General features: G+C 53.1%; 1 protein-coding gene across 5 annotated transcripts in view; it reads right to left on the bottom strand.

Annotated features, from left to right (window-relative positions):
• ANKRD11 (ankyrin repeat domain containing 11) overlaps positions 1 to 24,617 on the bottom strand; it is a 170,770-nt gene that overhangs the window by 75,167 nt on the left and 70,986 nt on the right. The gene's annotated exons all lie outside the window — the stretch shown is intronic.

Raw genomic sequence — 24,617 nt, 5'->3', positions numbered from 1 at the left:
AAGAAAAAGATGGACTTAATCCTGCGCCGAGGCCCATGGGGGACAGTCAGCACAGAGCCCCGGCTTCCAAGAGATGGCGGACGCCCGCCCACAGCCCCTCTGCCCTCGGTCCTGTCCGTCTAATCTCCACAGCTCCCCTGCATTGGCAGCTGGTTCCATGTGAAGCAGCCTCAGGATGTGTCCAGAAGAAGCCTTTCGCGCAAAGGGGAAACCGCACCTGAACCCAGATCCGCTGCCCTCGACTGCCGAGCGCCCAAACCAGGGACTCGCTCCAATGTGGCCAGCAGGACTCGGGTTTGAAACTGCACATAGCGAAGGGCCCGAAGCACGGCCCCCACGGTCTGGTTGCACACGAGAGTCCGAGGGGCCCTCCGGACAACCTCGGCCCCTGTCCCAACCAGACGGAACCCTGCCCACAGGCTCGTCAGGACACACGGTCCACAGAACCAGACCTTCAGAACTCTCATGGCAAGAAACGAATGGCCTTCAGCTAGTCAAATTCAGCCTGGAGGATATCTGTCAGTATACATGTATGTACGTACACACACACCCCATATTTACTCACTTTATCATCCAGAGTTTAGTGAACATTTTTGAGCCCCACAAATGGATGTGACAGGGCGGGGGGAGAAGACTGGGCTCAGGGCATACTGTTGGCCGGCCTGGGTCCTTCGCTTGGTGACCACAATGCAGCCACGCAAGCTCTCTGGGCCGTGGCCCCCCAGCAGTGCTCACACCGTGTCTGTTCTCTTCCCCCAGACAACTCGAGACCTTTCAAGTCCAAGTGCCGTGCAGCAGTCCTGTGGAGGACCAGGAAGGCAGCGGTAGGCAGAGGCCCCCTGCTCTGAGCCACCTCCTTCGGCCCCTGGAACCCAGCAAGCTAGCCCAAAAGCTTCAGACAGTGCCCAGTGCAGGGGAGGCCCAGGCAAAGCTGAAAGCAATCTGTTACTTCCGCCTCTGCACACCAGGGCTCTCAAAGGCTAGAAATCAACAGTTTGTCCCTGCCTTACAGCCTAACAAAGAAATAAAAAGTACAGTCTTTAAAACACAAGTCCAGGGCTTCCCTGGTACCACAGTGGTTAAGAATCCACCTGCCAATGCAGGGGACACGGGTTCGAGCCCTGGTCCGGGAAGATCCCACATGCCACGGAGCAACTAAGCCCGTGCAACACGACTACTGAGCCTGCGCTCTAGAGCCCGCGAGCCACAACTACTGAACCCCATGCGCCTAGAGCCCGTGTTCCCAACAAGAGAAGCCACTGCAAGGAGAAGTCCGCGCTCCACAACGAAGAGTAGCCCCCGCTCGCCACAACTAGAGAAAGCCCGCACGCAGCAACAAAGACCCAATGCAGCCAAAAATTAAAAAAATAAAAATAAATTTATTAAAACACACACACACACACAAGGCCATGTATTTATTCAACTATGCCCTGTCAAATAACTGTTTCTTGTCCAGATTTTCAACTTTCATACCACTGTCAGTTATTTTAAAACAGTTAATAAAAGTTACTAAAATACATTCGATGGACACACTAACCCAGGCATGACTCTGGACCCCTTCCCCCTGCACCACAGTCCAGGTTCCGGGCTTAGGGGTTGGGGACAGGACGAGGGGTGAGGCAGGGTCTGTCTTTTTTTAAACAACCATAATGTGAGCAGCATGTTTTTCTTGCAAAAGTTTAGATAATACTGATACCCTAAAAGAAAGTTTAAAAGTAACTAAAGACAAAAGAAAACTAAAGACAAGCCCCTACCATCGGGTCTCCAGCCAAACACTGAATCAATACTCCCCCGCCTCCGTTTAAGATTACAAGTGTTACCCATGAGCAAACTTTCCCTAACTTAACACAGAAACCCACGACTGATTCCCCAAACCTGCTGAGCATGGTCCCACAATAACTTATAAAACTGCAGGACCTGTAATCAGAGCCCATCTTCCCCTACTGCTCTGTTTAGGAGCAGAAAAGCGGCAAGTCACAGACGGCGCTCACCTCCTGCCTTGCAGAGCAGAGGGCGCAACAGTCAATCCAGAATGACCACCTCAGGGAACACTTCCTCCCAGGGAAGGGGGCACGCGGGCTGCACAAGCCCAGCCCTCCCTCCTGGGACCACCACCCCCGACCCGTTCTGATTCTCTTCTCTGTGGGCAGCTGCTAAATGAGACGGGCCAGCAGCCTCTGCCCCCTGGAAATGCATACCTATGACCTAAGGCAAAAAAGACACCATGGTGCTAAGGTCCGAGACAGGCTGAGGACCAAGGTCTCCGGGAATGGGAGTGGGGAGGAGCCACAGAGGAAAGGATTAGTCTGTGGACGAAAGGTTCAACAGAACAGAAAGGTGCCAGCAGTGAGTCCTCCCCTTACTGCTTCCTGAGGGACCACGGACGTCGCCACCTCTGCTGGAACAGCGGGGACAAGACGGCACTGCATCGGCCCTGAGAGCTGCTTTCTGCCGGATTCCAAACCTTCGCGTCCCGCTCCGTGGACACCTGCTGATTACTGTGTGTCTGCAGTGACAGAGTCGCCATGGAACAAGGTGCATGAGAAGCAGCACGGGCCAGAGGCAGCGGGTGCACAGCCCCATGGACGAGAGTCAAGGACCTGACACGAAGTGGGCACGTGCGTGGACCGCACTGACCCTGGAGAGCTGCCTCCACCCTCCTCTGTCCTCCGTGCTCGGCGGCCACGGGGAAAGGGGGCTGTGGTCATACCCGCCAGCGCCCTGCAGGAGCTCCGCTCCCGTGGAGGGAGGTGCTCCACCGTAAAGAATCTAAAACACCCTCCTCTGTCCTGAGTCCTGAACTCCCCCCTCCGGAAAGAGAGTATTCTCTAAGCTGAGGCCTGTCCCACACCCTCAGACCCTGGGACAGGGGGCTTACAGAGGGACCAGGCCCACGGCTGGACCCGTTTGCAAATCTAGCCCTGAGCCAAACACAAAGCCTGCCTGTAAGGGTCAGGGAGTCACCAGGCACAGGCTTGCAGGCTGCAGGGCTGCCGGTTCACGCAGGACAGAAGGCCAAGCACACCTCAGGAAGCAGGCGAATCCTGCCTGCAACATCTTCCCCTCACGTGCAGGAGGCCACCTGCTCTGAAGCTGTTCTGAGCCAGTGAGGCTCAGCTCTGTATCGAAATCGAGCTGAGATCCAGAACACAACGTCTATCTATACACACACGCGTGCGCGCGCGTCAATTATGTCTCAATCACACTGGGGGGGAAATAAAACATAAAAATTTTTTAAATTAGAAAGGGACAGGGAATGATTTTTTTCCTTCCTTTTACCTCAATCAGGTGGCCTTTTGATCTTACAACATTTTACGGTAACCCACACTTAATATCAACAGAATTCAATCCTAACGACAGCCCCGTGGTGGCAGAATCAGGGAGGGTCAGTGAGGAGTTTGTTGGCATATATGTGAGTGCCTGTGTGTGAGCACACAGGTGAGCACATACACATGAGTGCACAGCAAGAGGCAGCTTTTCACGGCAGAGTCTGTAAGAGAGAAGAGAGCTTCCAGGCCCTAAAAAGGAAACTCGGGACTTGTCTGCTCATCAGTCTTCACAAAACGAGCACAGTCCCGTGTTCACGTCCTCCAGCACCAGGGAAGCGTGTGACGTGGGAATTAGCATGGCCAGAGCCCTCCCCATGGTGAGGACCCGCCTTCCCAGGAAGTCGGGCTGGTTTCCAGCAAGAGATGAACCAAGTAAGGGAAGGCGACAGCACCCAGAGCCACCCCCAATTCTGCCTGCAGAAATGCAGTTAACTCCCAGCGATTAAGCAACAAACAAAACAGATGTCTTATGCTCTCTCTTCATTATTTTTTAATCGGACCACTGAACTGAGAAAACTCCAACTAAATGCTTTGTAGGCAGCCCTGAAGCTAAAACCTTATAAACAAAACCTTTCTATCATTCTTCTGCTGTAGCTTTTATGAAAACAGGTTCCAAGAGAAGCTTCTAAGAAATTCCAATTCTCCATGGCCGAGACTCAGAAGGCCTGAGTAGACGGCACCATTACAGACACAAGGACCAAGAACTTTCCCAGTGACCACGGCCGCTACGGCAACGCAGGTGGCACTCGCACTGCAAGGTCTCGCAAGGTCTCGGCCTTCGGAGCCCAGCAGAGCCCTCCCCGCCGGCCCGGAGATGGAGAAGTCCCCACCCACAGCGGGGAAGCTCGGAAGGGCCCGCGTGTCCTGGGCTGGCTGAGGGCCGCCCTCTGTGGTGAGAAAGGAGGCAGAGCGACCAGTCCCGACAAGAAAACAAAACCAAAGGACCGGGTCTTCACTCCTCAGCAATTACATTCACTTTAGGTACAGCCTACCAACCACAGCCTGGAAAGAAGACCACCCCCTGTGGCGGCGGCGCTGTCCGTCCGTGTCACAGGAAGCCCTCCTCCAGGCCATCACGCATGGGGACACCGGTCCACTTAATAGGCAGCTGTCGTATCCCCCGAGCTACCGCCTGGGCCCCAAACCTGCATCGACAAACCATGGACGGTAAATTTTAATAACTAATCCTTGGGAAACTGGGATTGACATAGAGACACTCACATGTATAAATTAGATAATAAAAAAATTATAAAAAATACTTAACCCATCTTATTTAAGGAGAGAAGTCACTCTAAGCTCTCAATCGACTTTAAAAACTTAAGGAACACAGTCGTATTTGTCAGCAAAAGAAGCAAAGAGGCTGCTGGGGTCTCTCCTATTTCTCGGATTATAATTATTGAAGTAAAGCCCTTACTGATTGGAAAACATAATGTGGGACTTTATTTTTTTTTAATAAATTTATTTATTTAGTTTTGGCTGCCTTGGGTCTTTGTTGCGGTGTGCAGGCTTCTCATTGTGGTGGCTTCTCTTGTGGAGCACGGGCTCTAGGAGAGCAGGCTTCAGTAGTTGTGGCACGTGGGCTCCAGAGCACAGGCTCAGTAGTTGTGGCGCACAGGCTTAGCTGCTCCGCGGCATGTGGGATCTTTCCGGACCAGGGCTCGAACCCATGTCCCCTGCATTGGCAGGCGGATTCTTAACCACTGCACCACCAGGGAAGCCCTAGAAAGTCACATTTTTTAAAACTTTACTCAACTATAGTTGATTCACAACGTTGTGTTAATGTCTGCTGTACAGCAAAGCAGGGCGTCGCACTGTTAACAGTGTGACGAGCAGGACGGTCCATGGAGCCTGTCCGCCTCGTCACAGCCGCACAGCCAGTTCCCCAGACGCAGCGTGCAAGGCAGCCACTCCACCCTCCACCCCAGGAAGGCCTGGCCAGGAGGTCACAGCCACACACAGCCACTCTGAACGCTCGCAGCCCGGCCTCTCTTCTGGGCTGTGACAGCACAGCACAGCTCCCGGGCAGGGCGAGGCTTTCTGAGACCATGGTCTAGTCTAGATGGCCCCCGCAGAAGGAGGGCTGCAATTCGGGGAGGGGGGCTCAGAGCTGCTGACACTGTTATCCCAAAAGGTACCTGCCAGGGAACAGTATATCTGAAAGAACTTCAGGACACAAATAATAGTGATAAAACTGCAAGTCATGACCTGAAACAGTTTACCTCTTACCTCTGGTGAGTGGAGAAAGCAGATCGTTTCCCAAGTGATAAAACGTTCATTTAAGAAAATAATAATCTTGACAGCATGGATGACATCGAACAAAACAAACGCTTCAGACGTTCTCACATGATGCAATGAACGCTTCGTAAAATGGAAGCCTGGAGACGCTTCCACTCCGACGGGACTGCAGGCGTTCCTCAGCCACGCGGCCGCGGGGCCAGCCAGCACCCCGACTGGACATCATGAGCAGGCACTTGTCCTCTGCGGCCATATGCCTCCCAAACCACAATCCCGTCTAAGGAGAAAACGTCAGAGAAACCCACATGGAGGACATTCTCTAAGAAACACCTCACTGGTGGTCCTCGAAACTGCCCAGGTCACAGAAGAACAGAAGAGACTGAGGTGACAGGACCACTGAATGCGATGGGGTGTGCTGGGCAGGGCCCTGGGACAGAGGGGGCGTTGGGCAAGGAGTGAGGCTGAACAGTCGGAGTGCGAGTTAATACAACGCACCAGGGCCAGTTCCGGGAGGACAGACTGGCAGCGCCGACCCGACGATGCAAACAGGCCCGTCGACAGCCCCGTGTGCAGGGCTGCCAAGGAGCCCAGAGCCTGCGCCTCTGAACCATCAAACTCCTGGAGCAGTAAACTGCCCGGGGCTGCTTTCTTCTGAATATCATGTCAGAGACGAGGAACACCGGAAACAGATTCTAAGCAATTCCACTGCAGAAGAAAGGAAACCTCTTTGAGTGAGCCTGTGTCGAATCCCCACCGGTGACCCTCCCCATCACCCTCACCCAGTTGACCTGGGCACCTTCCTGTCCACGGAGTCCTTCCCTTGTCCCCAGCTCACAAAGTTTAAAGCCAAGAAATCCACAAAATGCTGCCACATCAACTGTGAAGACCCGAGAGGCAGTGGTGCCCAAGCCCCAGTCAGGCAGAGGCACCCGATTCCGTATGCCCACCCCGCTGCACAGCCCTGTCCAGCCCTTCCGGTGCCCACTCTGCTCGAGCCGGCGTCACGGAGAGGAGAGTGAAAGTGTACCTTAATCTACACGGCTCTGTAAAAAAAACTAACATCTGTTCTTGGTGACACATAAATGTGCCACCTGAATTAGAAAAGGGACGTCCCCTAAGGTCTAAAGCAGCCCCGGCAGAGCCGTGGGGACTGGAGGCCGAGTGCGCTCTGCTCTGCGGCCACCCGCTCCACCTGGCACGGCGGCCCAGGGGAGAGCCCGATAAACCTGCAGGCTCCAGGTTTCGGGGCAGCGCTCTCAGGCCTCTGGTCCTACCTGCCTGCGAGTGCTCGCGTTCACTAGTTTTGCTGTTTTCTGGCTCACCTCGTCTCACCCTTCACACTCCCCCAAACTGAAGGAGGTCAGCTTTACAGGAGCTTTACAGGAGGCAGGGAGGTGCTTGATAAAGAGTACAAACCCATTTCAAGTTGAAGCAAACAGCAACCAGTACATGGGGGTTCCAAACTGCTTAAGCCTCACCACAAATATCTAGAAATTAAACCACACTTGTTGGATTCTTCTGTGAAGGCTTCAGTCTAAAGCACCTCATTGTTATTGGTCCTTCAGACCATTTAAAATCCCAAAAATTGCTAGTAAAAAAAGTAACACGCAGTCCATGTGAGCTATGCTTACTATGAGGTTTAAATACATAATAATGTACAGATTAGAACATAAGGCACCTTATTTCCCAAAACAGGAACGTGACCTAGACAACCACACGTCATCCATTCAAAGGACCTACGGCTTCCAGTGGAGAAGTCACTTCTATAGATGTTCTCTCCATTTCCTGTCTTATACAGAGCAAGCCTGCCCGCTGAAGACTACTGCGCTGCGCTCGGGGGCTTCTGCTGCTCTGCTCCGTGTAGCTTCCTTCTTCCTGCCCGCCCTTCTCCCGGTGCGCACACACCCGCACCCAGGGGGACCCCCGGCCTCAGCTGCCTGCTGGGTATCCCAGTCACTCTCCTCCCAGCACCTTGAGTCCCTCGTGCCCAAACATAGCTCCTCCCATCAGCCCCTTCTCTCTGCGTCCCCTGTCTCTGCAGCGACGCTGCCATCCCTCCAGTTACCGAGTTGAGGATCTGGTTCCCCACTTCCCAAGCCCCAGAGCAGCCACCGGGATGGGTCCACGCCCGCTCGCTGGGCTTCCTCCCCGCCCCCCTTCCAAGACACCCCTTGGTCTGGTAGCCCAACCTCACCTGCACCCCAACCTTGAGACACACTGGACTCGCAGCTCCAGACTCACTCTGATTCCTTCACCCGAAAGCCCTGTTTTAAACACCACAGCCATTTGTTCTAATTATACTTATTACTCAAAGCCCACCCAAAGCTACCTCCTCAGCGGAGCTTTGGGCAAGCTCGAGCCACAAGAGAAACAGTCTCCCCCTTCCCACACGTGCCTCTAGGGGGTCTCTCTGTGCGTCTGACATCTTTCTGCGAGCCTCAAATGCCTTGAGATTCACTCGTGCTCACTGGTGACGACACAGCCTCATGGAAGAGCACCCGCCGGAGCCGCTAGAGTCCCACGCACACACGAGACTCCACCTTCCTTCTGCAGGCCAAGCGAGAACGCCCACCACAGGGGGCCTTTCCGGATTAAAAGCGGGAGCAGCTGGCCCAGTGCTGCTGGGCAGTAAGCAGTCCAGCTAGGCCATTACTCTTCATGCTGGAAATCCAGCTGAGTGCTAACATGGCATCTTGCACATACAGACGCTAAATATTTACTAAATAAAAGGAAATACGTCAGACAGTGAGAAGTACCGTTCTGATTTGCGTAAGTTTGAAGTTTATGCCAAAAAAGAATCACCAAGAAAGTTATGGCACAGACCGATTTAATTCTGAGGGCCAAAAATAAGGGAAGCTCCAACCACAATGTGCCAAAAGTGGCAGTGGGTCCTGACACACAGCTGTGGTCACACAGATCCAGCAAAGCCACAGCCCACAGAGCAGGAGCCAGTCCAGAGCAGAAAGCGCCGGGCAGGGCCCGCGCGCAGTGAGGTGCTCCCAGCCCGGCTGTCCCCAGCGCAGGCGCGCTCTCAGACTACAGTCCAACCGGCTTCCGCGTCCCTGGACACAAAGGGCCTCGACTCCACCAAGCTTGCTGTACTCCTCTCAATAATCAGGAGACGCCTCCCGATACAAAAATCTCTCTGACAGACAATTAAGAGTATTTTCCCCTCCTCATCTCAATAAAACCTGAAAAAGATCACTTTCACATACGGAAGTCATGTTTTATGATAAAGAACTTCATTAAAGATGCTTACCGGGTTGCACATCAGAGTTTCATAGTAAACGGCCTGCAGAGTTACATCCAGGAGGTTACTGAGTTATTGGGAAAAGGCCCAGCGTCCTCACTTCCAATTAAAGCAGATCGGCCCCAGCATTATTAGAACGTCAGTCTCAAGGTCCCTTCACAGTCAATTCAGAGACAGCAATTTTTAGAAGACTAATAAAAGTTGAGTATACAGAACTCCATAACTTTAAAAAGTTCTCCAAACCAGCAAATGTGTACCAATCGATATATTTCGAGTCATTGCAATCCAGATCATCTTAAAAGGTCTGCAAAATTTGGAAAAACAAAGACAGATTTTTAGATCAAGTGACCAGGCTGAACTACAGAAGACAAAACCAAAGTGACCCCAGAGGAAGCTACATGGCTCAAATGATCCAAGAGAATCAGGGTCTAAAACTACGAGATGCACCATCAGTTTGGAGGCAGCGTCTCAGCAGGAAGAATTACGCAAGGAAACTAGATGAGGCCCAGGGAAGGGCTGTGTGCTGCCAGAGGAGTGGGCTGGACCTCGCCCAGCAACCTGTCCTGGGAGCAGAGTCCACACCCCCAAGAGCAGCTGGCACACAGGAAGCCTGGCCGCACAGCACTGCCTTCTGCTGCCGGTCTGCTCCGGAAGAGGAAATCAGAGGAAGGGGAAGCAGCTTAGGGCACCGACACACAGCTGAGGATGTGTGCTGAGTCTGTGAGCATGCGCAGAAGACATGCACAGACAGACCTACTTTAAGGGGGGGGGGGGGCAATGTTCACATTTCTGTGAGAACTACAGGAGGGGTGCTTACTACCAAGGGTCCACCAAATCAGGAGCCCTCTGAAAATGCACACGAACTCGTGAGCTTACGCACTAGGGAGAGGTCATGGACACCATCGGATTCTCCTAAGGCTGTGGAATTTTGAGAGACCGATAAGCATGTAGGCTGACTTGATTTGTTCAACTACGATTTCTCATACATGCTGAAGTGCTTGTTAGTACAGCTGTTTACAAAATGTGGTCCAAGGACCCTTAGGAATTCCTGCAGCCCTTTTGAAACTTTTTTCATAGCAACACTGCCTTTTTAGCTGGGGTGGTATTTGCACTCATGATGCAAAGGTGATGGCCCAATTTGCTTAAGAACCTTCATGATGAACCACTAATTAATGAATTATTAATTTCATTAAATACCAAGCCTTTCCGTACTTGTCTTTTTCATATTCTATGTAACAAAATGTGAAACGTACACGAAGCATTTCTGCTGTGTACCGAACAACAGCTGTCCCCAGCAAAGGCATTTTTATATGGAAGAGTGACTGATATACAAGCTCTACAAACGAGGGGATGTGGCAGAGTGTTTCTAGCAAATGAACAAAATGAGACTGCCACTTCAAGGAAAACACCTGACCTAATTTATTGATCTTTGGCCACGACGTGCAGCATGCGGAACCTTAGTTCCCCAACGAGGGATCGAACCCAGGCCCTCAGCACCGGAAGCTCAGAGTCCTAACCACTGGACCGCCAGGGAAGTCCCAGCACCTGACCTATTTTATTGCCAACGCTAAAATTCAAGCATTTGGTCAAATATTAGAATTTTGGAAAACGCCATGAGCAGATAGCTTTTGATGGCTTAAAGGCTCTTCTGATGAGACTGGTGGTAACAGAAACAAAAGTAGCAAAATAAAATACATCAGCATCTGGAAGACGGAAATAACTGAGCAAACCACAGTTGACCAACTGCCAATGCACAATGCTGCAAAAGCCAACACAGGTAAAAGGTCCAGTTACAGTGCAAGAAAGACCAGCGGGTCGCATACAGCTGAGAAGAAACACGTGTGACCCAATGGAGGACGCACACTGCCAGTGACCATCACCACATGACCATTTGTTGGGTTTCAGTGTCATATCAAATAAAACCTCCAAAATTTTATCAAAAAGCTATTGAAGGGACTTCCCTGGCCATCCAGTGGTTAGGACTCGGCGCTTTCACTGCCGGTACCTGGGTTCAACCCCTGGTCAGGGAACTAAGGTCCCGCAAGCTGCGCGGTGAGGCCCAAAAAAAAAAAAGCTATTTCAAATATTCTTCCCTATTCCAACTACATTTTTTTTGGGAGGGGGGGCGGTATACTTTAACCAAAGCAACACATGACAGTTTTTCATTTTGGAAAGTACAGTGATTTAGAGTAACATGCAATGGGTTTATTCCTCCTACTTTTAAATGAAATTAGTAAATAAGCATTTTATTGACAGATGCCCCTATACAGACAAGTTTTCTGAGCCCCCCCGTGTTTACAACATGAGGAGTTCCTGACATGACAGGGCCCGGGAACATGGGCGTGCAGGAGAGACAGCTACTCCAGGCCCCTGCTCTATCACAGACCCCGCCAAGACCTCACCCACAAGGCCCTTTAATCCGTGTGCCCCACTCCCTGGATCCCAGCATGATCACCGTCAACTACATGAGAAGAGAGAAAAGATGAACATATAAAAGTCTGAGCGTTTCTCTCAAAGAGGCACTGGCTTTCTGTCTGTCTCCCTGGTGGCAGCCGACGCCCAGGGCCGTGTGGTCCCACCTCAGGAGCACAGAGGAGACTGGAGCAGGGTGGAGGGCCTGGCCCGCCTGGTGGGCCTGTCTGTCCATTCAGCTCCACCGGAGACTCGTGGAGGCCAGCAGAGAGTGCCCGCCGGCTGCGGGACGCGGACACCGACACGCGGGGCCCATGCGCCCCGGGCTGGGGCATGACTGGGACTTGGTCCTTTTTGCTCGGCAAGAGTAAGATGCACTATTCCAGATTTTACAGCAATCTTTTGTAGACCCTGACCCAGTACTATCCTCTGAATGTCAAGATGAAAAGGATCCAAAATCATGCCATTTACAGATGGGGAAATGAAGGACTAGCGGTGAGGCCGCAGCACAGGGGTGAACAGACCGGGTCCAGGCCCAAGCAGCCCCCAAGCTGGCTACCAGAACCTCCGGGCGGGGCTCTGCTTCAGAACGTGGCTCAGGGCCCTGAGCGTCAATCCTACTGCTGAGTCCAGGGGCAGAGCTCACTCTCAAAAATGCAGGGTGTGGGTTGCGTGTGGAGAATTTGGCGGCATTCTGAAATAGCTACAGACCCCATGACACTCTATGTGTTCTAAGCCCAGGTTAAGAATTACTGGTCTTGTCTCTGAAAGGAAAATTAAGTGGTGTGGGCAAAGGCGCATTGGCTGGATGGGCACAGAGACTTCCCAAGGAGCCCAGCGAGGGCCTTGCGCCGCCTCTGGCCTGGGGTGCGCACCCTCGGACCCCAGGAGACCACAGCCCGAGGCCATCCTTCTCCCTGCCGCCCATCACCAACTCCGCAGTGTCACCGCTGTGGGGATGGTTTCCACGCGAAGTGTTTCAGGTGCTCCCTGAACAGAAGGCTGCATCGTTCTGGAGCAACGTCCTGCACAGTCCAGGGCTCTCGGAACTGGGGGACAACACGGCACAAGCATCCGGGCGGCAACACCCCCTCTTCCAGGCAATTCACAGAGAGGTCAGAGGTCAGCAGCTGGCTTTGTTTACTGTCTACTTCCCATCAGAGAAGACCAGAGAGACAATTAAAAGTGATCCAAGATGCCCTTCAGTAGGTGAATGGATAAATACACTGTGGGACATCCAGACGATGGACTATTATTCAGCGCTAAAAAAAAAAGAGAAATGAGCTATCAAGCCACGAAAAGACACGGAGGCACCTTAAATGCACATTCCTGCGTGAAAGGAGCCCATCTGAACAGGCGGTACGAGCCCAACCACAGGATACTCTGGAAAAGGCGAAACTGTGGAGACAGTGAAGAGATGGAAGGGTGACCAGGTGGAGGGAGAGGGTTTCAGGGCAGTGAGACGAGTCTGTGTGAGGCTGTGATGGCAGAGACGCATCATCACACACTCGTCCAAACCCACGGGACCGACAGCACCGAGAGGGAAGCAGAATGCAGACCGTGGACTCTGGGTGACACCGTGTCTGTGCAGGTTCACTGCTTTCAATAGATCAACCACTCCGCCGGGTTGGGTGGGTGGGGGTGGAGTGTATATGGGAAATCTCTGTACCCTGCTGCTTGATTCTGCTGTGAGCCTAAACCTGATCTAAAAAATAAAGTCTGCTTAATAAAAAAGGTGACTGAACTGCCGCAAGCTCACCATGCTGGGCCGGGAGGCTCCCAGGAACAGAGCGCCTGGTTTATGAAACAAAGGCGGCCACATCAGGCTGGGCCGCCAACCTCCAGCCCAGTCTCCCACCTCCTGAGGCCCCTCCCACCTCACCTGCTCCCCACCCAGTCCCCAGGCTCCGCTCAGCAGGACCCCCTGCTGTGTGAGGGCGGACAGTGTGCAAGGGGACAAGGCCCCTTTTCCAGAAAACGTGAAAATCATAACTTCATCAGGCACATTATATACACTGCTCTCTAGACTATGTAGTCACTAAAAGTCACAGTTTGAAGTTTCACGTCATCGGAAGTTAATGCTAGGTTTTAAAGTGCAGAACACGAAAGTTTATATACAATCTGATCCCTGTTTTGTGAAATGTAACATATTCACAATTTTTAATTTGTATGTTTATCTTTGAGGGATAGGATTACACATGATTTTTATTTTATTCTTTATATTTAACTTTATTTACTGGTAAGTGTTATTATCTAAATTGTGTCCCCCCCAGAAAACGTTATTTTGGGATCGTAACCCCCAAGTACCTCAGAATGCGGCCTTATCTGGAAACAGGGTCTTTGCGGATGTTGTCGGGATCATCAGGGTGGGTCCTCACCCAGTACGACTGGTGCCCTTATAAAAAGGGGAAATTTGGACACGGACACAGACACGCACACGTGAAGATGGAAGCAGAGAAGGGGGTGATGCTTCCGCGAGCCACAGAACATCAGAGGCGCCAGCAGATGCGGCAGCTGGGAGAGGCCTGGGGCAGATTCTCCCTCGGCCCCGGCAGGGACGAGCCCGGCCGGCACCTCGGTCTCGGACTTCTGGCCTCCGGGGCTGTGGAGGAGTCCGTCTCTGTGGTCTGAGGCCCCCGCTCTGTGGGTTTGTTACGGCCGCCCCAGCAAACTGATACACTGAGTTTTGGATAATGTGCACGAACTACTTGAATCATGGGAGCCCTAACTTTTCTCTAAGACACCGAATAGCGTAACTCTTAGAATAAAGAAAAGATTTCTACACTTCACTGCACTAAGAAACTACCCTTTCAACAAAAGAAAGCAATATCGTGTACAGTTATATTCGGTGACCTACACTTTACTTTAATCCGCTCTTTGTAGAAAAGGTAGGGGTTCTCTTGTTGACAGTAGTTTCCCTGCAACCTCAGAGTGCAACACAGCCCGAGAGCGAGGCTGCTGTCAACTGACAGGCAGGTGTGTGCAGGGGAGTGTGTCAGCTGTTTGGTGAAAAGACAGAGCTCATTACTGGGAGCAGTTCTGCTCCCGCGAACCCCAAGTCCTCCTTCTGCCCCAGACTCCACTCACCCCCAACCTCCCAACAGTAGCCAAAAACTTATTTGTTGTTTTAAACGCATAACAACTGGGAACAGCCTGAGCAAACTCCAAAGGCCCCAGGCCCCAGCACGTGAGAAAGGAGCCTCGAGAGCTGAGATGAGGCCAAGGGCGGCCCAAACGGCGCCCCTGGAGAGGGATGGGAGCGGCGTCAGGGAAGGGGGAGGCCCACTGAGGGTCCTGCTCGCTCCCCACTAAACCCCCAGCAACTCTCAGCTGAGCCTCTGTGACTGGGCACCGGCCGAGAAGACCCCCAACGGCCGTGAACAGGCACCTGAAGGGGGGGACCTGCCCCTCAGGCCACGCGGATCCCTGCGCGGCACATGCTCAAGCGCCGTCATCCTCCCAGGTCAAGCACCTCGAGGCAGCCCCACGCTGAGAGGCGGAGCCCTCACCCCTTCCGCATCAGACCGCAGACAGGAAAAATGTCTGCCGGGTCAGCTCAGCCCCCCACCTGGCCGGTCTCAGAGCTGTCCATCCTGCCATATCTAACGGCGCATGGCCTCCGGGACCGAGCATGCGCTCTGCCAGGCTGACCCCGTGCCCACGGGTGTGGTCCCTCCCCGCAGCCTCCCATGTAAACGTTAATAGTCATAAAACACTACGCTGTCCTCCTAGTGTCCTGCAGAAACCGCAGCCTCAGCTCGAAGGGTCTGGGTGACAGGGAAGCGAATGGCAGCAGCCCTGAGCCGCTGAGCCTCAGTCCGGGGTGGTCACCACACCCTTCCCTGGGGAGCGCTTCCAGAGAACGAAAGCCAAGCCAGCGCCCCTCTCCCAACCTCGCGGGGCTGTCCTAGGACCCAAGACTCTGTGCAGCCCTGTGCAGATGCACTCCTCAAAGCGCAGCCCACCAACAGCCGCCCTGTGCTCGCACCGCCAACGCCTGCCCACGGGCCCACTGGGAGGGGGAACCGAAGTCGTGAGCCACCGAGTGGAAACCACACACCATAAACACAGTTTGTTGTTTTAAATAAAACCGAAATCGAACTTCCAAAAAGAAACATCTCACGGTCTCTCCTCTCCACACACCAGCCCAGGGACACAGTTAAGACCACAGCCCGAGGCCACTGTCACAGGCTCTCGGGCACGACCACCCACAGGTAGGCCTGGTGAGGCTGCTGGGAAAAACGCTCTCATTTAATACTTCTCTATGGCTATTTCTAAATGAGTTTCAGAGAAGTTCTTCCCGCCAGAATCTGTGCTCTCAAATAACTTTCACTAGCTTATGACAGGTGCCCTACTTAAGTAATAAGGGGAAGAGAAAATATTTTGTAGCACACACTTGCAAAACAGCCCTTGGCAGGAGCCTGTCCTCACACAGTGACTTTCCAAGCAGCTTCCCGAGTACAGACTTGATTACGTCCAAGGCCAGGCTGCCCTGAGTTCCTTATCAGGAAATGCACTACTGGAATTCCAGAGAGTCCTCAGGACCCACACAGAGCCCGCACCCAGGGCTCAAATTCCTCCCATGATCTCCCAGGACTGCTCGATGCACACGATGCACCACAGTGAACCTCAACGGATCTCCAGCAAAACTTCAGCCAGACAATCACCAAGGTCCTGACCCCAGTCATGCACTTCGCTTCCCGTTTCCTGACTCTAAAGCACAGGACGGGTGAGCGCTGTGAGCAGGACACCCTTCAAGACCAGGTGCTCTGGACTGCAGCTCCCGCGTCATGGGCTCCAGGCACACACGTTCATGCCCACTGTAAGCACCAAGCAGCACTGTCCCCAGGCTACACACACGTCACACTGGTACTCCTTGCGGGGAGGGGCCCCAGTCCAGAAGGCCCAGGCCGTAGGCACTTGCAGGTGGTCCTGGAGAAGTGAAGGTTCGCAGCGCCCAGAAGAAGCCGAGGGGCTAAGGTGCCACATGAGCCACGGTAAGAGGACAGCTGCAGAGACGGAGACAGATGCGCTCCGGCGCGGGGGGCCTGGGGGACAGAACAGACAAGGAGAGCAGGCGCGGAGTCCCCAGGCGGAGAGTCTGCCTGGATGGAGAAGGAGGACAGAGCCTTCCTTGAAGACAGGCCTCCACGTCTCTCGGAGCTCCCCGGGAGACCAGCAAGCCCGCCCGCCAGCCACAGCCCCACTCCTGCCCCAACCCCAAGGGCGGCAGTGTCCACCTCGCCAGCGTCTGGGCCACCGGGCAGCACGAGAGTACCAAGCCCATATCCTTTGTGCATACTACACAACTCCATCTTCCGCCGAGCTGACGACTTATCAGGTCACAAACGAGGGCACCAACAGCGGCCTGGGAGCTGTGGCTGCCCTTTCCCGGCCACCCCAGCAGGGTTCCCTGGCACTGCCCCACTGCCAAGGCGCCGGGCCTCACACACTGGTGGCCAAGCAGCCCCGAGTGGTCACCAGCTGGCAAGCCTCTACTGGCCACCTTCTCCGGGGGATGCAGGCCCCACGACCCCTCTGAGGCCACTACCCTCGGGACACAGACCACAGTTCACTTAAGTCTCAGGAAAAAGTGTGAAAGGGTCAAGAGTGAACAGAACAGCAACTTCTTCCTTGGACAAGAAAAGGACAAGGATGGCAGGTGCGAGGAATCTAGAAAACAGGCTCTGCTGTCGACCCAGAGCAGTGGACCCAGTCCTGTCTGTACTGTGCCCAGGCCTCGCCCTGCACCCGGCACAGTTCAAGCACATGACCTCTGCCCCGGAGCCAAGCACTGGGTGATGGCCAGAGGCGCCCCCCCCCACCCCACACACGCCAGTGCCACACATACACCCCGCCGCACACAGTCCACCATAAACCCACACTCACTCACCCACCCCCCACACACCCCCATACTCCCTGCAGCACCATCATGGTACGAGTGTAAAGTGGGGCCCAGGGAGTGCCATCGCCCGGAGGTGATACACCAGCACGCTACTTCATTCACTTCCTGCCCCTTTCCTCAAGTCAGACGCCAGCACAGGGATCTCCTGCCTTAGTGTAAGAAGGACCCCAGGACGTACTCAGTCTGCCGCTGATCAGCTATGGAACCTGGAAAACCCTACTATTCAACATCTTCGACGCCTAGAATCTTTTAATAAAAATGTGGGAAATGCCACTTACTTTCTTGCGTTTCGTAGGGGAAGAAAAAGAATGTAAGTGAAAGCATGTGGAGAGCCCGTGCCTCTCGTGCCTCTCACAGACCTTCAGCGTTCCTGGAAGATGCAACCCAGCAGCCAGTTCCCGAGTGGGATCCCTTCCTCGTGGCCCAGGGCAGCGTGGGCCCCAGGGCTTGCCGGCAGGAAGGCAGGGAAGGCAGTGCACACGCACCTCCCATCTCAGCCCCGTGCCCACTCCCTGCTTCTGTCCACTCAGAGGCCCTGGGGCGGGAGCCCGGAGCACAGGGGAGGAAGGGAGGGAACAAGAATGGGGTCTTGGGGAATCGCATGACACTTACCGTTTCTGATTTTGTGGACCTTTTGTGGATGGGTAGTTTGCTTATTGGAAGAAAGAAGCCCCGGGGCCCTCATCCACCTCAGAGGGCGTTGTCACACGTGAAGACAGGGGCCCCCCAGAGACCCTCTGCACAGAGACCTAGAAGAGCAGCCGTCACTAGATGAAGAATGCCTGAGAGACGTCCTGTGAGGCAGGGTAAAAAGAAGAGGCTCAAACACAAAGAAAAGGGATTTTTAAAGAAAAGTGAGGTGTTAGCTTAAGGAGGTTAGATGAGCTTACACACCTGATTATAGCTTTTCCCATAAAAAATGCTCAAAAGAGGGTTGAGCATTCCCAGTTGTACCACCCCAGGTTTGGCTGCAAACCTTTGTCCTACCCCCGACCCATCTATCTCCATGGGCCTCAAGCCCAAAGACTGTATCTGGGATGCTAGTGTGAGACTGGGCTGCAATAAAGCCCAGCTCCACAGGCTCCAGCACCCAACTCACACACACTCTGCCAGAGACCCCCTCCCCCAAACACGGGGGCGGGGCCTCACCATCCGACTTCTGCAGCCCGTGCGGCTCCTCCATAAGTCACCACTCTGCCCAAGATGAAAATACACGGAGGTGCAGGGCACGGGGGCGGGGGCGGGTGAGCTAGATGGTAAACTTTTCAAAAGAACAGGAAAATTCAAAATCTAAAAAAAATCCTTGTTCAAAAAATTAACAAGCACAGGGACTTCCCTGGTGGTGCAGCGGTTAAGAATCCACCTGGCAAAAGCAGGGGACACGGGTTCGAGCCCTGCTCCAGGAAGATCCCACATGCCGCAGAACAACTAAGCCCGTGAGCCATGGCCGCTGAGCCTGCGCTCTACAGCCCGCGAGTCACAACTACTGAGCTCGTGCGCTCTAGAGCCCGTGCTCTGCCGCAACAAGAGAAGCCACCACAATGAGAAGCCCGCGCACCGCAACGAAGAGTAGCCCCTGCTCGCCGCAACTAGAGAAAGCCCATGCGCAGCAACGAAGACCCAACGCAGCCAAATAAATTAATTTTTTAAAAAACCACAAGAACAAATTTTCAACAGAGGTCGACCACAACCAGGAGATGGAGAAAAAGAAGACGTGTGAAGGGTGTGCTAGGATCAGAAGGTGGGGCCACAAGCCAGATGCAGATGCGCTGCCCACGCAGTTCCGGGCCCCACCCCCTTCAGGGCCCCACCCCCACAAACACCCAGGATCCAGACAGCGGCCCTGGAGGCCCTGGTCTTCACGTGTGACAATGCCCTCTGAGGTGGATGAGGGCCCCGGGGCTTCTTTCTTCCAATAAGCAAACTACCCATCCACAAAAGGTCCACAAAGTCAGAAACGGTAAGTGTCATGCGATTCCCCAAGACCCCATTCTTGTTCCCTCCCTTCCTCCCCTGTGCTCCGGGCTCCCGCCCCAGGGCCTCTGAGTGGACAGAAGCAGGGAGTGGGCACGGGGCTGAGATGGGAGGTGCGTGTGCACTGCCTTCCCTGCCTTCCTGCCGGCAAGCCCTGGGGCCCACGCTGCCCCGGGCCACGGCTGTGTACACATCCAGGGCCATGGGAGCAGACTCTGCCCCGCCCTGGGCAGGGACCAGACTGCTGCTCTGCTCCCCTTTCAAACTCACTACCCTGGCCAGCCCTCAGCTCCATCTGCAGGGTTCCCCACACAGCTTGGAAGAGCCTCAGTGGCAACCACGAGATGGTGCAGACGACCCTGCCGGACCAAACACCGCATCCTCACTCTCAGAACACAGTACACTGCAAACCTCACCGGAAACCTCACTATCACCCTTCTTTTTTTGGCACTAAGAATACCCAAATCCCTATTCCCAACGGGCAACACAAATAATGATCAAGGTACATATTCTATGATATACACACAGTACTATATATAAAAGAGATAACTAATAAGGACCTACCGTGTAGCACCAGGAGCTCTACTCAGTACTCTGTAATGACCTATACGGAAATAGAATCTAAAAAAGAATGGATATGTATATGTATAACTGATTCACTCTGCTGTACAGCAGAAACTAACACAACATTGTAAATCAACTATACTCCAATACAAATTAATTTAAAAAAAAGGTACCTAACCTAGAGTGCACAAGGCCAAGCCATGAAGGCGCCTCCCCAATTCTGTCCTGGTCGACCCCACAGAACAGCCCACCGGCCCACAGCCCTGCATCGCCTTTCCCCTGCCTTCTTCTTCCCCCCACCAAGATCCAAGTGGGCTGCACAGGAACCCCCCCCGCAGCAAACATCCGTAACTGCACAGAGCCCTCGTCCCGTGAGGCCCAGCAAGGAGCAGCAGGAGGGAAGGTGGGATTTCAGGTTGGTCCAGCAGTCAAGTTCAGCTCAGTTTTAACAACCTGTGGAGCTCTACTCTGAGCCAGATACAGGCAAATCTCTTCACCCTCAAATATAAAACTTGGAGGAAATCCCTTTAGCCAGCTTTTAAAATTTGAAGGTATTAAAAGTAAAATGGGGATGGGCTTCCCTGGTGGCACAGTCGTTAAGAATCCGCCTGCCAATAGAGGGGACATGGGTTCGAGCCCTGGTCCGGGAAGATCCCACATGCCGCGGAGCAACTAAGCCCATGCGCCACACCTACTGAGCCTGCGCTCTAGAGCCCGTGAGCCACAACTACTGAAGCCCGTGTGCCTAGAGCCTGTGCTCTGCAACAAGAGAAGCCACCGCAATGAGAAGCCCACGCACTGCAACGAAGAGTAGTCCCCGCTCGCCGCAACTACAGAAAAGCCCTTGTGCAGCAATGAAGACCCAACGCAGCCAAAAATGAATAAACAAATATTTAAAAAAATAAAATGGGGGGTTCCCTGGTGGTCTAGTGGTTAGGATTCGGCACTTTCACTGCCGTGGCCCAGGTTCAAGCCCTGGTCCAGGAACTGAGATTCTGCAAGCCTTCGCGGTACAAGCAGAAAAATAAAAACATAAAAAATAAGTTAAAAAAATAAAATGAACACTGGCTCATGAGAATCCCTGTAGCTAACGATGGAGGGAAAACAATGGCAATATTATAGGCAACAAATGAGGTGCTACGAACAGCCTTGACAAACCCTTCCAGTCGCAAGCAGAATCTCCACATGCCTTCCTGCCCAGCACAGCTGAGGCACCAGAGCCCAGAGGCCAGCTCAGCTAGAAACGTCCAGAGGGAAAGGAGCTGGGGCACAGCCTGGGCTCAGACCGTCCCTTCTGCTCTGCCCTGCCTATTTTCCAAACCCTGTTCTTGGGCATGTGCACTCTCCAGGCAACTCCCATGTCCTGGAATAAAAGGACCCAAGTCCTACTGACCAACAAGGGCTGTGGTGGGGAGAGCGAGAGCCTTCTGGGGAGGTGTGTGAACACAACTGCCAATTTTTATATGAACAAAAAGCATGCATTTAATGAAATCTAATTTAAATGACATCTAATATTCCATACTTTGTATGTATTTTAAGGAAGCCTAGACAATGAATATTCCCCAGAACTCTAAAATTACAATAAAAATTTACTATACTCAAAAATCCGGAATACATAAGTTTTATTGGTGTAATTAGCTAGACATATTTCTTAGAGAAAGAAGCAAAAGTGTGCTTTGTTACCTATTTTTAAATCCTGACAAATATCCTTGTTAAAAAGGCAAACGTATCATTAGCATTAGTATCTACAAGCTTCTTACCATCTGCAAATCCAACCCAGCCTTCCGCCCTGCAGCCAAGGCACAAGACGGTAGCCCCCCCAGCCACGTGTGCTGTGACTGTGAAGTGCCACAGTCACTAGTGGCCACCACTAGCTGGGTGGTGGCAGGGTCAGCAAATCGCCACTCCTGCCACGTGAGGGGCACAGAGAGACCTACCCAGAAGAGCTGCATCACCAAACGGCAACACATTCCCCATCACGAGGGGCCCCAGGCACAGGACGCCCTCCCCCACGCCCCCAGCCCGCATCCGGACAGCAGGTGGAGGGGGACTTGGTTCTGCCGCTAACAAGACCTGCAGTTCTCGCGCTCACAGCTCCACAGTGAGCGCAGCGTGCTCCGGGCGCCAGGATGCCACAGACAGGGCGTGTCACTGCTCTGCACACCCCAGCAAGTCAAAAGCGATCACTCTGCAGTGACTGTACTGTAACAGTTAAATCTGCGCATCGCTACACTGTAACGTACTACGTAAGTTTTATATACTACACATCAACTGTGCTTCAATTTTAGAAAGTGATCACTTTTCTATTTTTTATGGAGGTGTTCAATTAGAAACATAAACCATTAGATCCAAGCCTCCATTCAAACAGACACACTGCCTTTATTACTCTAACAGCCACTTCCAGAAGCCACTCTGTTTTTGGAAACATCACTCAGAACTCCTGTCCATAGGAAGCGACGGTACCACCCTGCGCTGCCCTGGGGTCCCTGCTGCTGACAACCCTCGGCGGAAGCAGCCACACCCGCACCGAACCCTGGCGGAACGCGTGCCATCGAGAGCCATTTAAGGCTCACCTCTGCCCCGACCCTTGCGCTTTACCAAGAAAGATGTTAACACAGCGAGAATTACACCAGCCATCAGGTGAAACTAGTGTTTTATGCTCGAGAAAGGAAAGCAAAGAATAAATCTAACTATTTTAAAGCTTCTATTTTCATTGAGCTTTACCTCCATAAACAGGGTCACTTAAGCTCTCGGGAAATCTTTCGGATGAGTATGGCCATCACCGCCTCACAGGGCAGGGGAGCCGAGGCCCAGCAGGACCTGGGCCCACGTCCAGAGCTGGCATCGGCCCGCCCCCTCCCGGACCCTGGAGCCACAACCACACCTGGATCACCTTAGGGCAGGGCCGAGAGCACAGCAGTGTGCACTGAAGGATATTTAACAAGCCCACCTCTGTCAGAAACAGTGATCTCAGATGTGATCTAAATGCTTCATCTTCTACCTTACGTGGTCAAAATGAAAATTAAAAATAATGAATGGGGCTTCCCTGGTGGCGCAGTGGTTGAGAGCCCGCCTGCCTATGCAGGGGACACGGGTTCATGCCCCAGTCCGGGAAGATCCCACATGCCGCAGAGCGGCTGGGCCCGTGAGCCATGGCCGCTGAGCCTGCGCGTCCGGAGCCTGTGCTCCGCAACGGGAGAGGCCACAACAGTGAGAGGCCCGCGTACCGCAAAAAAAATAAAATAAAATAATGAATGATATAAATAACAATGAACAATTATTAGAGAGCCTGCAAAATTATTCTGTTTTTATATTTGTGCCTTCTGATGCCAGGAAAGGTCATGGATCGTAGACCCCGGCACCTGTGCCCACACACGCAGGCCCCGGACCCGGGAGGGGCCCCCCTGGTGATCAGTCAAAGTAGCACCTTTATCTCTATTCCTTCCATACACTGTGGATTTTTTAAAGACAATTACAGTCAATATTAACTGAATATTTATGGTTCACAAAAGTGATAAACGGCATTAGAGACCGTGGATTACTGCCATGGGACTTACCGTCAAACAGCCAGCCCTTCACGTGTCAGGAAACTTTGCCAACGTTAACACACCTACTGCTCACAATCCACCAGAACAACTGGGCCAGCCCCAGATCTCTCAGCAGAGCTGCTGATAACTTCTTTCCTTTTAAGCAGCAATCACCAAATGCTTGTTAATAACCTAATTTAAGCAGCATTTTTTTTCCTCGTTATAAATTAAGGCCAATGTTATCATTTCCAAACAAAGGCCAGGCTCAAGCCTGCAGTGTGGGTGGGCCTGGCTGCCCCTCCACGCCCAGCTCACCCCCTGCTGGGCTGAGTCTCTCAATGGCTGCCCCACAGCCCGTGACAGCCAAGCTGAATGCATGGGCTCATCCTGGAAGACGGCCGTGGGAGCGCTCCCAGCATGCTACAGGGCCCACCACGGCCCCTCACCACCACACCCCACTGGCCAGGCTGGCTTCTTTCTAATCCCAGACCACCCTGCAGACTAAGATCTTTCCATCATACCTCACCCCCATTTCCAAGGAAACACTTCCTCAAGTCAAAGAGTCCAGCCAGGTGCATTTCAAAGTGGCCGGATACAATGACGGCTGAGATAGAGGACGGGGTCTGTGAGATTAAGTAGCAGGAAAGGTTTCTTTCCTGTCTGCTAGAAACAACACAAAATAGAAAATACACTTTGGCACTGTTCGCTTTAAAACACTAATACCTGGCCACGGTAGGAAACATGCAAAGGAGCCAAGAGTTTTCTTTCCAACGTGTCCCAGGGGAGGAGGGCTCTGTCCTAGAGCAACGAGTGCCAGTCGGGCCCCAGGCTGCAGGAGGGCAGCTGCCCCTCCGGGCACAGCCGTGCTAGGAATTCCCAGCGGGACGCAAGGCTCAGGGCAAACGAGCCAGGAGCCCACTCCACACCCACACACGCTGGCCTCGGACTTCAAGAAAACCACGTGTGGCTACCAGCTGGCCCACACACGGGACACAGAGCAGAGCACAGCCAGGCAGCCTGCCTCCCCAGAGGAGGAGGGGCAGTTCTCAGATGGTGTGTGTGCAACACGCCCAGAGCACAAAACAGGCACCGCAAGCAGGTCCTACAGGCTCCAGACCACTTGGGGACAGAGCCAGTAAGACAACAGAAGTTGACAAGAAACCAACTTCTTTCACAGACCAGGCTGCCAACCTGTCTTAATTTGTCCACAGAACGCCTCTCGCTGGGACACCACGCAGCTCACCACCGCCCTGAAGCACCCTCAGTTAAGTGAAATCCAGGACAAAACCCAGAACACTTAGCCAAAGCTCTATCAAGCTCAAGAAAACCAATGTGAAGACTTAAGAAATATTTTGATACTTCTTTTTACAAACCAATGAAAATAACACAAACTGATGAGAGAGGCAATACAATAAAATATT

The sequence above is a fragment of the Stenella coeruleoalba genome (assembly GCF_951394435.1).
Source record: "Stenella coeruleoalba genome assembly, chromosome: 20".
Taxonomy (NCBI): domain Eukaryota; kingdom Metazoa; phylum Chordata; class Mammalia; order Artiodactyla; family Delphinidae; genus Stenella; species Stenella coeruleoalba.
Note: the sequence above shows the minus strand (reverse complement) of the source record. Positions and strands in the feature narration are given on the sequence as shown.